General features: G+C 38.4%; 1 pseudogene; it reads left to right on the forward strand.

Annotated features, from left to right (window-relative positions):
* The first annotated feature begins 13,610 nt into the window (after positions 1-13,610).
* On the forward strand, positions 13,611-14,961 carry LOC116756353 (annotated as a pseudogene).
* The last annotated feature ends 208 nt before the right edge of the window (positions 14,962-15,169 follow it).

The following is a 15,169-nucleotide window of genomic DNA, read 5'->3' on the forward strand; positions in this document are numbered from 1 at the left end:
ATCTCATTGAAAGAACCCTAATAACTTGGGGAATAAAGAAAAATAATATACCCTAGAAATACTATTGTTGCTTCTCTTTTCTGTATTATACGTCTATTTAAATTGAAACAGAGTTCCTCAGTTTTGCCCTTGACTATACTGAATGATTTGTAGCAATAATATAAATCTAGACTGAAAAAGGCATTTGTTTTTCTATTTAAGTACACAATTTGATGATATTTAGACATTTGCCAGAGATCTGCAAATCATATTTTGATTTCCTAATTCACTCTTTTCTTCTGCCATATGCTATACATTCTATGTATAATACAATACATGTTGCTGATTATCTTACCATTAATTCCTGACTTATGTTTAACAGATGACTTTTAAATAGCCTGTGTTCTTTCAGAACTGTTTGTTTTGTGTCTTTTTAGATTATTAGTAATATTTATAATTTTAAAGAAGCAAAATCTGAATTAATAGAAACATAGCTCTGGTTTACAAGTTAAAGTAGAAGACTATCTTGAGTTTGGTGTTATAATTTTTTCAGGATTAGAAGATATTTATATTTTAAAAAATCTTTAGAAATCAATAAGAATTGATTTAGATTCAATTTTAGAAAATCAAATTTAGAAAATCTTTGGAAATCAATAAAAATTGATTGTGTTATATTTTTTCAAGATTTTTCTTGAAAAGGCTATTCAAATATATTTCTAATGCTTTTTGAAACACTTTTCCCCCCAAAGAATACATTTCTCAAGGTATTATGAAACACTGATTATTTAAGGATTCAAAACTTCTATAATCCAAAGTGCATTATATTTCAGAACTTCAAAGTAGCTTATAAATATTAATTTCTTTTATAATGTATACAAGTATACAATTATCTTCACTGTATATTATAAGCTGTATAAGCTGGGTTTAAGATTTTTAACACATCTCTTGTTAGTCTTGTAAATTGTGATTTTAGGAAATGTTTAGTTGGTTATCCTCATGGAACATCCCTCCATTGCAGGAGTGGTCTGCAAACATTTAGAGAACATGTACTGGTCAGTTTTTCCATTGTGGAGTTGCTATTTGACCTTGGCATGACCTATCTGAGGGAACCCAGAACCACAAGTGGAATCTGGTTCCAAGTGGGAAAAATATCTTATAATAGTGTTCATGAACTAGGAAAATTACCAAAGAGTCCTAAGCTATCCCAGATGGAAGTTTAGTCACTAGGAAAAAGAACTCCATCCACAAAGGTGGAAATCCTTAATTTGGAGGAAATGCTACAGCACCCTTATTTTTAAAAATCCCTAAAAATTCAAAGAGAAGCAGCATCTGCCTCCTTGGTCTGCGTGTGCTTTTGAATAAGCTCCCTAGTGTATCTTTGACCTCAGCACAGTTTACTGAGAGCAGTTGGCAGGCACAGATTTGGGCCCACATTTTCCTAATCTGCCTTCCAAATTCCTTCTTGCATTTTGCTTGGTCGTATCCTGTGCACTTCAACTTGGTATTTCAGCATTTGTCACTGATCCTATTTTAAAAATCAAGCTTGCCGTTGTTTTGGCTCAGGTACTTTAAAAACAAAAACTGAAAAGCAACGAACTATATAGGAGGTCTTGGGAAAGAAGGCAAAGCCAGCTATTTCCTGTTAATGAGTTGAATGTGGAACATAGGTTTCTTCAGGCTCTGGTCTCATCTTCTGTCCATTACTTCTCCTCTGATGTCTGAGCAAATATATCAATTGACTTATGATGAAAATAAAGGCAAATTCCCTTTCCAAATTTCGGGGAAGTTCTTTGGGAAAAATGTAAAATTAGGAAAGGTGATAACTTTATTTTAAATTTGAGATGAGAATTAAATGGTACAGAAGCCTGATCCTAGGAGAAATTGTGATATTTGTTTTAGGGCAAGCCATTCCCATTTCTACATCCCTCTCTCAGTCCCCACTTCCCTGATCCTCAAATACTGCTGCGATAAGCATTGTTAACTTTCTTGAAGGTCCCTCTTCTTCAAAACTTACTTAACCTATGTACTAACCTCTAAGAGAGCTGGAACTCATTAGTTGATCAACTAATTCATGCAAAGTATTGAAGAGTAACTGATAAATGTGTTAGCTTTTAATTTTAAATAAGCAACACTGATGCCCTTTATTCTAATCATAGAAATTTTGGGATCTGTGACAGGCCATTTCTGAGGGTCTTTTTGGTCAGAGTGGGTCTTCCCATAGCTGTCAAATCACATTGCATAGGCAACAGCCTTAACCTGCTTACATGCAAATGAATGTAGACCTATTTTTTTTTCAGAATGTTTGTCTAGGCACACTTCTTGTGCAATCTAAAGAGTCTGACAAGTGTCTGTATGGATTATGTATTTTAGTTAGCCCTTCCTGGGTGTGTAGGTAGAGTACGCCTGGTTGATAAAAACATCTTACATGAAATAAATTCTAATGCTCTTGATTAATTAGTTCTTGCCTAGAGTCCTCTCATTAAGCAAATATCCTATGCTCATGGTCAAAGTCAGGAAGACATAAGATGGAGGGTTAAATCATATCAACCTCAGTTGGTTTCCTGTGACTTTGCTTTTCTCTTCTTTTTTGGAGGAGAGATCCATTTTAGGAGATGACAGTCCTACTAGGCAGATATGGACAACAAGAGGTGCTAGATTAGAAAGGGTAGGCTGGACATTTAGAAAAGATTTACAATGGGATGGAAACCCTAGCACTTGATGTACAAATGCCTTTATATTTTGCAAATGCAATTATTGACCAGGGCTCTCTATGAGGCCTTTTTTGTTGAATCCTATTTTCACATCTATTTACTCCCAATAATCTCTCATAATGTACTTTCAACTTGCTTTTTTCCCCTTAATTTTACAATGTGAGTTCACCTACAGAAGAAGTCCCAACTATAGTTAGTTGAAAGTATCTGTTAAAGATGTGATCATAAAAGTGATGTGCAAGTAACCATATTGGTGGAATCTCAATTTGGGGGTAAAAACATGAAATGGATAAATTTTTCAATAACTTCTACTACTCTTTCAATAGCAGTTCTTTCAAGTTACCCATTTTTCTTGCTGGTTAGTGGGCTTCCTTGATAACATTTCAGTTAAATTACATAACATTCTTTCATTTACAGTTAATAAAACATTTCATTTTGGTTATTAACACATCTTTCTTCTCCACACTTGTTCCTCTGGTATTGGTTTGGTGAGGAGGGAAAGGGAAGAGATTTGTCCTTATAGCAACCGTGCACAGCAAGTTGGCTATATGCTCCTTGGTTGATTGTAACTTTTGCTTCTAGACGAGAACCACCCCTTATGTATGGTGGTTAAATTACTCATTTGTCTATTGTTGGCTGTGACTTCCACCTGTATGGTTGGCTTTTGAGTGCTGGCACTCTTGTGGGATGTCCAGTTGTTGGTTCTCCACAGGGCCTGATAATGGCCTCCTGATATGCTGCCCGCTAATATGGAATAACTGTCATAGGCACAACCTCTTCTTACCTCTCACAGCAGGTGGACGACCTATAATGCCTTGCTTCTGGCACACTCTGTGGATAGGTGTACCTGTTGGAGGGGGGATCAGCAAAATGGTTTTGCTGTGTCACCTTCTCCCTTGTCTTGCTATACTGCAGAAATCCTTGGGCATTCTTGCAACAGACTTGATGGGAATGCAAGCTGTCCTGACACTTCCGGCCACTGATCTTCCACTTCTCTCCTGCCCCTTCTCTATACCCCAGGTGCTTTGCTTCTCAGGAGCTCAGCCACTGTCAGATAAGAGATGATTACCAGTTCTTGCTTTAGTAGCAACAGGAGACAGTTTGAATACTCCTTTCTTATTGTAAAGATAGAGCCAGAGGACAAATTCTAATAACTTTCCTCAGCCACAGAAAGGATGTGGGGAGGAATCGTTGTTTTCCACCAACTCTATAGCGCTCCAAAAGGTCAATTCTTACTTGCTTCCAGTCCTTCCTTTATATCTCTATGTGGTAAAAGTCACCAAACTAGTATGGTCTCTGCCACTCACTAACTACATTATGTAATTACACTAATAACTGGCATAAACTGGTCTTAGAATAAATACAATCAACTCTTTTTTTGTGTGCGGTACGCGGGCCTCTCTCGTTGCAGAGCACAGGCTCCGGACGCGCAGGCTCAGCAGCCATGGCTCACCGGTCTAGCCGCTCCGCGGCATGTGGGATCTTCCCGGACCGGGGCACGAACCCGTGTCCCCTGCATCGGCAGGTGGACTCTCAACCACTGCGTCACCCCGGAAGCCCCCAATCAACTCTTGGTAATAACATAAATTGGAATGTAGGGACAGAAGCACTGATTCCTGGAAAGAGGACTACCAGCTCTGACCTTTCACTGTGCCATAGGTGTCAGTATGTTTTATGGAGGAATGCAAAGCTTTTATGAATCTGACAAGTCTGTTAACGGAGGTGAGTTAGGGAGCTTTCACTGTAAAGTATGCTATTTGCAGCGTAAAGCAGCTTTATGAACCTGAGGTTGAATGGCCTGATCCAAACTTTCCAGCTAATTAGTCATCATTAGGACATGAAATCAGATTTTCTGACCTTTTTTGTAGGGCTCTTTCTACTATAATACTTGCATCCATTAGGGGTCAGTCAGGAAAATAGAAATCATTCTAGATCTTTCAAACAGAATGATTTATTAGAGGAAACCTGTTTACATTAGCCATGAAAGAGACAAGACAGTGAACAGGGAAGAGTGAAACAACTGAGAGGATAGCAATAGCAGGGAGGTGCTACCATTTCTAGAGCTAGATCTGTTACCAGAGCCCATGTGGTGAGGGCTATGACTAGGGCAGGGGTTGCTCAGCAGAAGCAGGGATCGCTCAGCAGAAGCAGGGATCACAGACATGGGTGCTGGAGTCTTGGAAAAGGTGCAGCCATTTATCAGAGAAGCCAACCAAGGCAGAGAGAGACATATCTGGCTCCTTCCTTCATCCTATCCTTCATTCTTCTACTTGTATCTCTCCTCCCTTTTCTGATATTTGCTTTTTTGGAAATAGGTATGTGGTAATCCTGATAGTATTATTTAGGGAAATATGTAGCTATGAACTAAGAAAAAACATGGCATGTCTAATAACATAGCTCTAAAGGGGCATAATTAAAGGATTAAAAAGAAGCAAACTCCCAGTAAGATAATTAGTAATACTTAATTATTATATAAACAATAAATATATTATTCACAATAGCCAAAACACGGAAACAACCTAAGTGTCCATTGATGGATGGATAAAGATAATGTGGTGTGCATACATACATATATACACACACACACACACACAATGGAATATTAGGAAATCTTGCCATTTGCAACAACATGAATGAACCTTCAGGGCACCATGCTAAGTGAAATAAGTCAGGCAGAGAAAGACAAATATGATATGATATCACTTATATGTAGAATCTAAAAAAGCTGGACTCCTAGAAACAGAGAGTAGAGCAGTGACTGTCAGGTGCTAGAGGGTGGGGAAATGGGGAGATATTGGTCAAAGGGTACAAAGTTCCAGCTGTAAGATAAATAAGTTCTGAGGAAAAATAAATATTACACAAATAGTAAATGCTAAAATTAGACATGGTCATTGTGCCATTTATTGTTTTATCCTCATCTCACCTTTTACTGTAATTACACCTCTTTGTTTTTTCCTATTACAGGAAAGGGAGAAAAATAAAGAGGAAGAAGAACCAGAAAGAGAAGAGGGGATGGGAATCATCAGAGAGACAAATGTGGAGAGAATCAAGAAGGCACAGACAATACAGGCAGAAAAGCAAGGCTAGTAACTGCAGTTATAGATTAAAATATTGAAACAATACTACATGTACAGCATTTTAATGGACATTCTCCCCACTTGAATGAGAAGAAGGAGAAGGGATTGGGAATGGGAAAGAATATATATCAAACAAACCCACCTCCTACTGCATTATTTTCAGCTGACCTTGATTTCTTGCCACCAGAGTAGGTTCCACAGATGTTTAATTTTCTGAGCTAGTAGTATGTTTTAATGAATATTGTACACAACGTTTTTTCTTATGACTTAAACTCATCTAGACTCAAGAGCCTAAGTTTGGACAGCAGAAAGAAGCATAAACAGTAAAAGGAAGCATCTATCTTCCTATAGAAGAGAAAATGCTTAAAAGTTGACCATAAACAGGGGAAACAAACCAGACAACTGCATTGTGGTTCAGTTCTTTTTGTTTACTCGTTACTGTCAGGGCTAGTCTAGCTGCCCCTCTGAGCAATTTGCTCTGCTTTAACTTTGTCAGTTTCTATTCATCACCTAGCTCTTATCTCCAATTATGGTCAGGTAATTGTTTGTCACCTCTTATCTCCACTTGAAAATGTTTATATGTCGATAGTCCTGTAACTTTAAACAGGTCACCAATTTTTAATAAGGTTAGGGTTCTTTTTATTTTCTGCCTTTCATGATTAAGAGATACTGAAGAACATACAGACCACTGTTAAGTAATTTATACCAAAGGCACCCAATATCATGACAGAATTCAGGATGTGGTGGGAGACTGGCAGGTGGGGAAGGAGACAGAGAAGAGTAGTTGGCAGGACCTGTGTGTATCATCTTCTTAGTTTAGAAGCCCATATGGTGCTTCATAATGCTCTGCTCAATTGCCATATAGTTTTAGTCTACATCCTATTAAAAATAAACTCTATTAAGAAGGTATTTCAGATAAATTATAAATCTCATATTATAATTTACAAGAAGTTTTCAGGAGGAGTGTTTTGAGTTTAATATAGACTGACCTTGAAAGATAAATTGAGACATCTATTTTTTTAATGAAAAAACATACTTATTTCTGAAAGGTGTTTCCACTATTTAAAAATTACAAATTACATGTCTTTGATTAAAATAAGGTTAAGTGCAATTTTATTGTCATTAACAAAATAATACAAAACAAAATATAACAACCTCCACCCCCAAAATACCCCCCACCCCCCAAAATGCCCCCCCCCCACTTTATTGTTCATCATGGAGGTATGGCCTGTTCCTCCTGTGGCTTGTTGTATGAAGGTGTAAGTCCTAAGTTTAAACCCTGGAGATGAACTACTCAAAATAAGTCACAGTCCCTGACCTTTAGAATCTTGTAATTTAGTTTATCTGATGAGATATAGCTACAAGAGCAACTTGTAGTGGCTCACTTCAATAGTCAGTGACCTATTAGGGACTAATCTTACAGTCAGTAGTGTGCTGCTTGGAATTAGCCACACCAACCTGTAAGTTCTATTTAATTTTTCAGGACAAATTTTGGAAAACATAAATAAATATAATTAAAGGTAACGACTTTATTTTCTATAATCTCATTGATATTTTTATATCTGAGCCATTTACACTATCAACACTTTCATATATATTCAGTTACAAAACATTTGGTAGTCTTCAATATTCGCATTGACTGTATCAGCGTAAGAGGGCCACCCTGTCCTCTGACAGCTATACTTCTACTTTCCACTGCTTCCTGGATTTGTAACTTAATGAAACAGAGCAGCTTCCTTGAATAAGCTCACTCAGAGCACACTCACAAAAACACAGGCTCCTACAAAAGCCAAAGGGAAAAGGATATATGGAAGCAACGCACATCAATGATAATTTTTACAAAGGTACTCACCCTCTGATCTCCTTTATCATTGTGCTGTAAGTTCTGGCTTTTGAATCTGGAGACATATGCTTATTTTCATTAGCATGATTTCCCCCTAAAAGACAAATATGGGGCTTTGTCAGAAAATTCAATGAAAATTGAGAAATGGATTATTATCTTGACAATTGGCTTTTATGCACTACTTGGACATCTTTAAGAACCAAAGATTTATCATCCATTGACATAAATCCATGGTGTAGAAATTCTAAAGACATACCATGGACTCAAGAAATTTCCATTACCAAAATAGGTATTGTTATTTTATTCTTAATAGAATAATAGAATATGCTTAAAGAATAAAAATGAGATTCATAATAATCATAAATACTAAAAAATACAAAGAATTTAAACAAGTTTTATACTTAGAATATATGAGGTATTATATAATTTAATTCATATGGTTTGAGCAAAATGATAGAATGAGACTGGCAAATCAAATATTCTAGTTAATAAATAGTAACAATGTGAACATTAACAGTCTCTTAATGAGGTCATTATTATAAGCAAACAAGTTATAAAATTTGAAAAAAATGGCATACAATAAATACATAAACTATATTTAGTTTTTCTTTCCTGATTCCAAAGTTATGTCAGCCTTATTATTTGGACTATAAATTAGTTCCATATAGCAACCAACTAGCATGGTACTCAGTAAACATTTATTGAAGAACAAATATGTGGAAGCAGATGCTAACATGGTTCTAGTTGAGAGAATGAATGGGTAACATATTACATACTATATGTAGCATTTACATTGACTTTACAAAAAAGTTTAATTCATACAGAATATTAGATATTTTCATACATTTCCAGTGATTTTTTTATCCCAAATTTACTTGATAAAACTACTTGGTAGCCGTTCAAAAAATTTGGCATTTTCTCTAGCGTTAAAAAGTAATTTGGTCTTAAAGCACATACATAGATACATCTGTTAAATAAAGGATAAAAATACATCTATCTTTTGTTAAATTGAGCATAGTTAAAAATAATCACAGAATATATGTTAACATATTTTGAAATATTTAAGGTTGAGTTTTTAACTTTATACATTTTCGTGAAATTATATAGGTTTAGATATTATAAAATGATAAACTAATTTGAAAAGGCAACACCTAATTTAAAAATTATCTAATAAAAGCAATTTATTTTATAATTACATAAATTAAACTAGGTTTTAACATATCTTCAGTAAATGTTTCTAAATGCCCAACATAAAATTCTCAAATTGATTTTAATTTTGATGCTTTGGACTTAGAATTGATAGGTTTATTAGTTGGAAAAGGAATTTTAATATCCAGGCACAGCCTTAAGCCAGTCATTTCCTGCTCTAGTCACATAAAACTTCACTCACAATAGTTAGTTTGGGATTTTAAAACTTAATTAATATTTCCTTTTCTATCATGTGAAGGTAATTAAGTCAGAGCAGATCTGCCTATAAATATTCATGACTAAGTAACAAAATACTTCCAGATTTTCTTCTATGTTCTCTGCATTAATACTCCATTATCAGTCAAATCAATTAAATATGAACAAATACAGGCCTAATGGTCAGTCTAGAATGGTTTTAAAAGTAATTTAGATGTGTAATAGTTTTTCATAAACATTAGAGGTTGAGTCTCACAAGAACAGTCCAAGGTTGGCAGGGTGGCTTTTCTTACATCTCTTTATTTTGTAATGATAGCTCTGATTTATTGACTCTTTCCTTCAACGAAGGACCATGGTGACTATGTTACATGCATTATCTCCCTGTGACTTCATGACAACCTAATGAAGCAAGTTCTATGATTAGTGATACTTTATAGCTGAGGAAACTGCAAATATCAAGTAGTTTCTCTGAAGATTACTGAATTGGTAAATGGTGAGTCTGGAAATAGATACAGGCTTATCTTTACCACTTTTGGCTTCTTATTATAGATGAAGAAATTGAAATATAAAAAAGCTTAAGATGACTAGCAAGTTTAGATTACTAGGAAGGGGCAGGGTCAGAAGCTGGACCCAGTACTAGTCCTAAAGTACTTCCAACAAATATTTGGATTTAAAAATCTCTATTCACATGTAGTGAAGATTTTCTCTTGTGTAGTCTACTTGTAAGATAACTACTAGATTAATTTTGGAATTAAAAGCAGAACATTTGGAAGGAGCCAAATAATTTAAGCTATTTTGCTTATATTGCACAAAGCAAATAAGAATAGAGATGAAGTTCAGTTAAAAAAATGTTTTAAAAAAAATGTTTAAAAAACTGGGGGGAAAAAAACCCCCTAAATTCTCTGAATTAACAACTCACGAAGAACCAACTATAGGCCAGTCTCTTTTCATACATTATATCTCTTACTCTTCACAATACCTATGGAAGATATGGTTGTTCATGCATTTATTTAACTAATATTGGTGGAGCACCTACTTTATTCCAAGCACTGTTCTAAGTGCTGTAGGTATATCAGCAAGCAAGAGAGACATGGTCCCTGTTTTCATGGAGCTTACATGTGAGAAAGAGCAACACAACACAAACAAGTAAATACAGGATGATGTGATTTAAAGTGTCACCAGAAGTGGACTGGTATTTTTGGTTGGATGGAGAGACCAAGAATCCTGACAGCAGCACACATTTGAAGACATGAGGAGACAGGTGCTGGTGAAGGGGAGAGGAACCTCAAAAGTCCTAAGTGAGGAAAGAGCTTTGCATGTTTATTCAATAGATAAAAGACCAATGTGACTGGAGCAAAGTCAGCGAGAGAGACATCAGGGTAAGTCATCCAGAAGGGTGCTTTTAATACATAAATCAGAGCCCATCACTCTCTTGCTGACAATCCTTCAAAAGTGTCCCATTACACATAGAACAAAATCCTCCAAATTTTCAAAGGCCTCCATGGTTCCACACGGATATAACTCTTGCCATCAATTCAACCACTCATCCTCTAGTTTACGTCCCACCAGCAACACCCCACCTTGCTGGCCGTCCCGTGTGCCAAGTATCCCTAGCCTCAGGATGCTTTTATTGCTCTTCCCTCTGCTTGGAATTTTCTTTCTATGGATATGTACATGGCTTCATGTTTTCATTCATTTTCATTCTCTGCTCAAATGTTACAACCTTGGGGAAGCCTTCCATGATTATCAGTAAAATCTAATCCCCTCCTATCCCTGTCTTTTCCTTTACGCTGCTTTTTCCAGTTGCTATGGCTGCATAAGAAATTACATCAAAAGTTAATTGTTTAAAATAACAATAATCATTTGTTATCTTTCACAGTGTCTGTAGGTCAGGAATTTGAGAGTAGTTTAGCTGGGCAATTCTGACTTGGGGTCTTTTATGAAGTTGCAGTCAGACAGCTGTGTCTGGGGTCACCTGTCAGCCTTCATTCACATGACTGGTCTGGGAAGACTCAAAAGGCTGGGGACTGGAACAGCTGGGGTTCCTAAGTGACCTTTCTCTTTCTCTATAAGGTCTCTCCAGCATAGTGGCTTCAGGGTAGTCAGAATTCTTACATAATGGCTCAAGGCTCCAAAGGCAAATGTCCTGAGAGACAGTGAGGCATAAGCCATATCACCATTTATGGCATAGCCTTGGGAAATCAGGCAATATCACTTCTGGGGCATTCTATTGGTTGGGGCAGTTACAAAGGTTTGCCCAGCTTCAAGGGAGGAGGGGGGATGTAGCTCTTGTCTCTTGATGGAGAAGTGTCAATATAATATTGTAAGAAGAACATGTGGGATTGAGATATATATATTCTCCAGTATTTGGAAAATTAAATCTGTCACATTCCTTTATTTTTTCTCCAAAGTTGTTTTCACTCTGTTTATTGCCTGTTTCCCACATTAGGATATAAGCCCTACAAAGACAGGACTCTTGACGGTCCTCTTTACTGCTGGTCAATCTTTTTCTACTATCCAAATCAATGATTAGCACATAGCAGGCACTTAACATTTTCTGTTGTTGAATAAATATTTCCTGAATCAATGATCTATTAAGCACTAGTGTTTCAGAGATGGAAAATTTTTTATAATATTTTGTAAACTGTCCCAGAAATGTAGTAAGAGAATAGACTATACTAAAATTATCCTAAAAATGAGCTGGTTTTCATGTGTGCCTAAACAGAAAAATAAATGCTTCTTTTATAATATTTTGGAAAAACTATGACTTTTTAATGACATTATACTTACTAACTTCTCAGTTGCTACAAATCACAATAGTATGAGAAGTATTAAGTTAGGTTGTAATCTGCTTATGTGTACAGATTATAACATTGCAAATAGCACATTAATCTTTCAGTCACAGCTATACAAATGCCATCATTTAGCTCTTACTAATATCAGTGAAGATGAGCAGGGTCCTTTACGCTCTATTTTTGACTGTTCACTTTACCATTTTCAATGGGCCTAAATTTCTGCTTTTTTTTTTTTAATTGACGTATAGTTGATTTACAATATTGTGTTAATTTCTGCTTTTTTTAAAAGGCAGATTGTTGACATCCAGAAGGAAAGTATTTCTTGGGTCTTTACTGAAAAAACTGTAATTTTTTGAAGCCAAGAAATATTCGTTTGAAATTCCTTCTCCATAAGGGTCACCTTAGTGGTTTGTAATACAGACACAGGAATGTGCCTTAAGGTTGACATTTTAATAATAAGCCTCAAGGACATGAGACTCACTACACCAACAGGAAAAATAGGTGCTTTTTCATTTGAATTTAAAACAACCTAAATGCTCACCAAGAACAGTTGAAAAATTAATTATACACCACATGTTAATGTAAAGGCATTTAAAAAGATGTTGCAAAAGAAAAAGAAAATTTTCCATAGCTGGCAAAATTACCTAACTAAAACTCCAAGATAATTAACTAAAAAATCAGAACTAATATAAAATTCGTCATTATTTGGATAGAATAGACAATAAAAAATCAACAGTTTTCTTATAAAGAGCAGTGATTAGAACATAATGGGAAAATATGAAAGCATAAGAGCAACAAAATATAAAACACTTAGGACTGGCGGCAAGCTAAGAAGAAACATAGTGCAATAAATTTAAGGAGCTCGGCCCTGCTCTGTACTCCGTCCCTCGGCGGGCGGGTGGGCGGGCTGACTGGGTCTGCAGATCTCAAATGACAAAACAGTCACTGGTGACAAAAGTACGCAAAACTGTAGTTTCCTGTTTTAGCCACCGGCACTTACTGGAATCTCATCTGTTCTCCGTCTGACGCAGTAAGAGTTTGTGCCACCCAAGAACGCAGGAAAAGCTATGAAGGGGACTTTTCAGTCTCCTCTGCGGGGTACAGATGCACAGGATTTTAAGTCCCAGCTTGCGCAGTGAACCTGAGGCTTGTTTTGATCCGGATGACACCATTGGGTTAGAAAACTATACTCAAATCTGGACGCAGAAAACACCAAGGAAGTGGACACCAAAATGACCAAAGGAATTCTCCGGAAACAAACATTGGTGGGGACGACCCCCCTTCAGGGTACATTAAACTAGCCTTTGAAGACAGGGTTCCCACCTCCCGGCTGGGCTGACCTACATTGCCTGGACGCGTCAAGCTCTCCCATGCCGGGGGCGTCTTCAAAACAAATGGCACCTCCAGGACCAACGTTTAGTTCTTATTCTGCAGACATTCCTTCCATAAAAGCATCACATCCTCCTCCGAAATTGTGGAAGACCCTTCAGGGATGGCATCCCAAGACAGAACGGAGGGTCCTCAGAAGCCAGAGGAGAAGAAGGGCCCCTCGCAGACCCACCAGGCTGGCCCGTTCCCTGCTCGAGACTTCTGCCCCTGAGAACGCGGCCACCGGCCCTCGGAAGGCCTCATAAGGAAGAGGCCCATGGCCAAATGGCCGACCGTGCCAGGAATGGCCCATGAAGCTAGAATCTGGCTTCTCTGATGCTGCCACCAGCAAAAGGCTTTCCTCATCTAGGAAACTGGGGGAGAGAACTGGCCTCAAACCGACAAAGAGGAGGCTGGAGGCTGAGGCGGGAAAATGCCGCGGTCCTTACTACCCTCGGGGCATTTTCCTGGGACACACCGGACGACCCAAACTTTAACCTGTTCCGAGGCCGTGGAGAGGTCCGGCCCCCAGATGGCCCCCGAAGGAGCTGCTGGGCCCTGCGGCCGAGCCGCTGAGCGTGGGGCCTGTGGCTGCGGAGGACTCTCCTCAGCGGATGACGCCTGCGGTGCACACCACGTGGGAGCCGCGGGCTGAGGAAACGGTGAATTCTTCCGGCTCACTGGCTCCCCACCAGCAGCCCCGGCAAAGAGCCACTGCCTCGCCCGCTGACCCAGCGGCCCGCGCGAGCTGCCTCGGACTGGAGTGAGGAGCACTTCCGGACCTGATTGGTGAGCACTTCCGAGCCCCGAGGTGGATTATGTGAAGCAGATTGGGACTCTCTCGTTCAAGGAGTTACCCTTGAGGAAACAGTCCGTATACCACAAGTTTGACCTACTCCTTAAAGACAGCCCTCAGAGACCGACGCCTGTGACCCCTGAGACAGGAAGTGCGGGCGAGGCCGACACTCCTTCCTCAGGGAGTCCGCCTGAGGCCAAGCTGGTGGAATTTGATTTCTTCCGAGCTCGGGATGCTTCTGTGCCAGGTTGGCCCTGTGTGTCCTTGGGCCGGGGGTACGTGCCCATCGTGGATATGCTGCAGCGCAGCATGTACCTGGACACTATGGTGAAGCGACACAAAAGGAGAACCTGTTGCTGAAGAACAGATAGGAGGGGCTCTCTGAGAAGAAGCTGGAGATGAGGAAGATCATGGACAGGTTTGAGGAGATTGTGTACCAGGCAGTGGAGGCGGCTCAGAAACAGAAGGCACTTACCAAAAGCTGAAATCCAGAAGGTTCTGAAAGAAAAAGATTAACTTATTGCAGACTGAACTACATGGAAAAATCTCTCTAACCTTTTCAGGTGGTTCGAGAAAGAGAAGGACTTGATCAAAGGCTACCACACATATGAAGAAGCACTGAATAAGTGTGTTGAGGATTACATAGAAAGAATTGAAAAGGAAGGCCAGAGATACCAGGCGCTGGAGACCCATTCAGGAGAGAAACTCACGCTCACAAATGAGGAGATTGCCCAGGTCTGGAGTAAGGCCCAAACAGAGGCCTTGGCCTTCCAAGTGAGCCTGAGGAAAGAGCATCCACTCACTGGAGAAGAAGATTGAGCAGAATACTAAAGAAAATGATGAATTGACCAGAATCTCTTGTCCACCTCATTTCCAAGATGTAAAAGATCTGATGTGGAAGTTTCTGACCAGTGTCCATCTCTCCCTCCTGTCTGTCTGTCTGTCTGACTCTCTGTTAGATGATTTCATGTTCTTTCTTCTCTCTTGACCTCAACTTGCTTTTAAATCAGATTGCTTTAAAAAGAAGACTAAAGAGGATGGACCTAGAGATTATCATACTAAGTGAAGTAAGCCAGACAGAGAAAGACAAATATCATATGATATCGCTTATGTATGAAATCTAAAAAAATGATACAAATGAACTTATTTACAAAACAGAAACAGACTCACAGACATAGAAAACAAACTTATGGTTA

Source organism: Phocoena sinus, chromosome 7 (assembly GCF_008692025.1).
Source record: "Phocoena sinus isolate mPhoSin1 chromosome 7, mPhoSin1.pri, whole genome shotgun sequence".
Lineage (NCBI taxonomy): Eukaryota > Metazoa > Chordata > Mammalia > Artiodactyla > Phocoenidae > Phocoena > Phocoena sinus.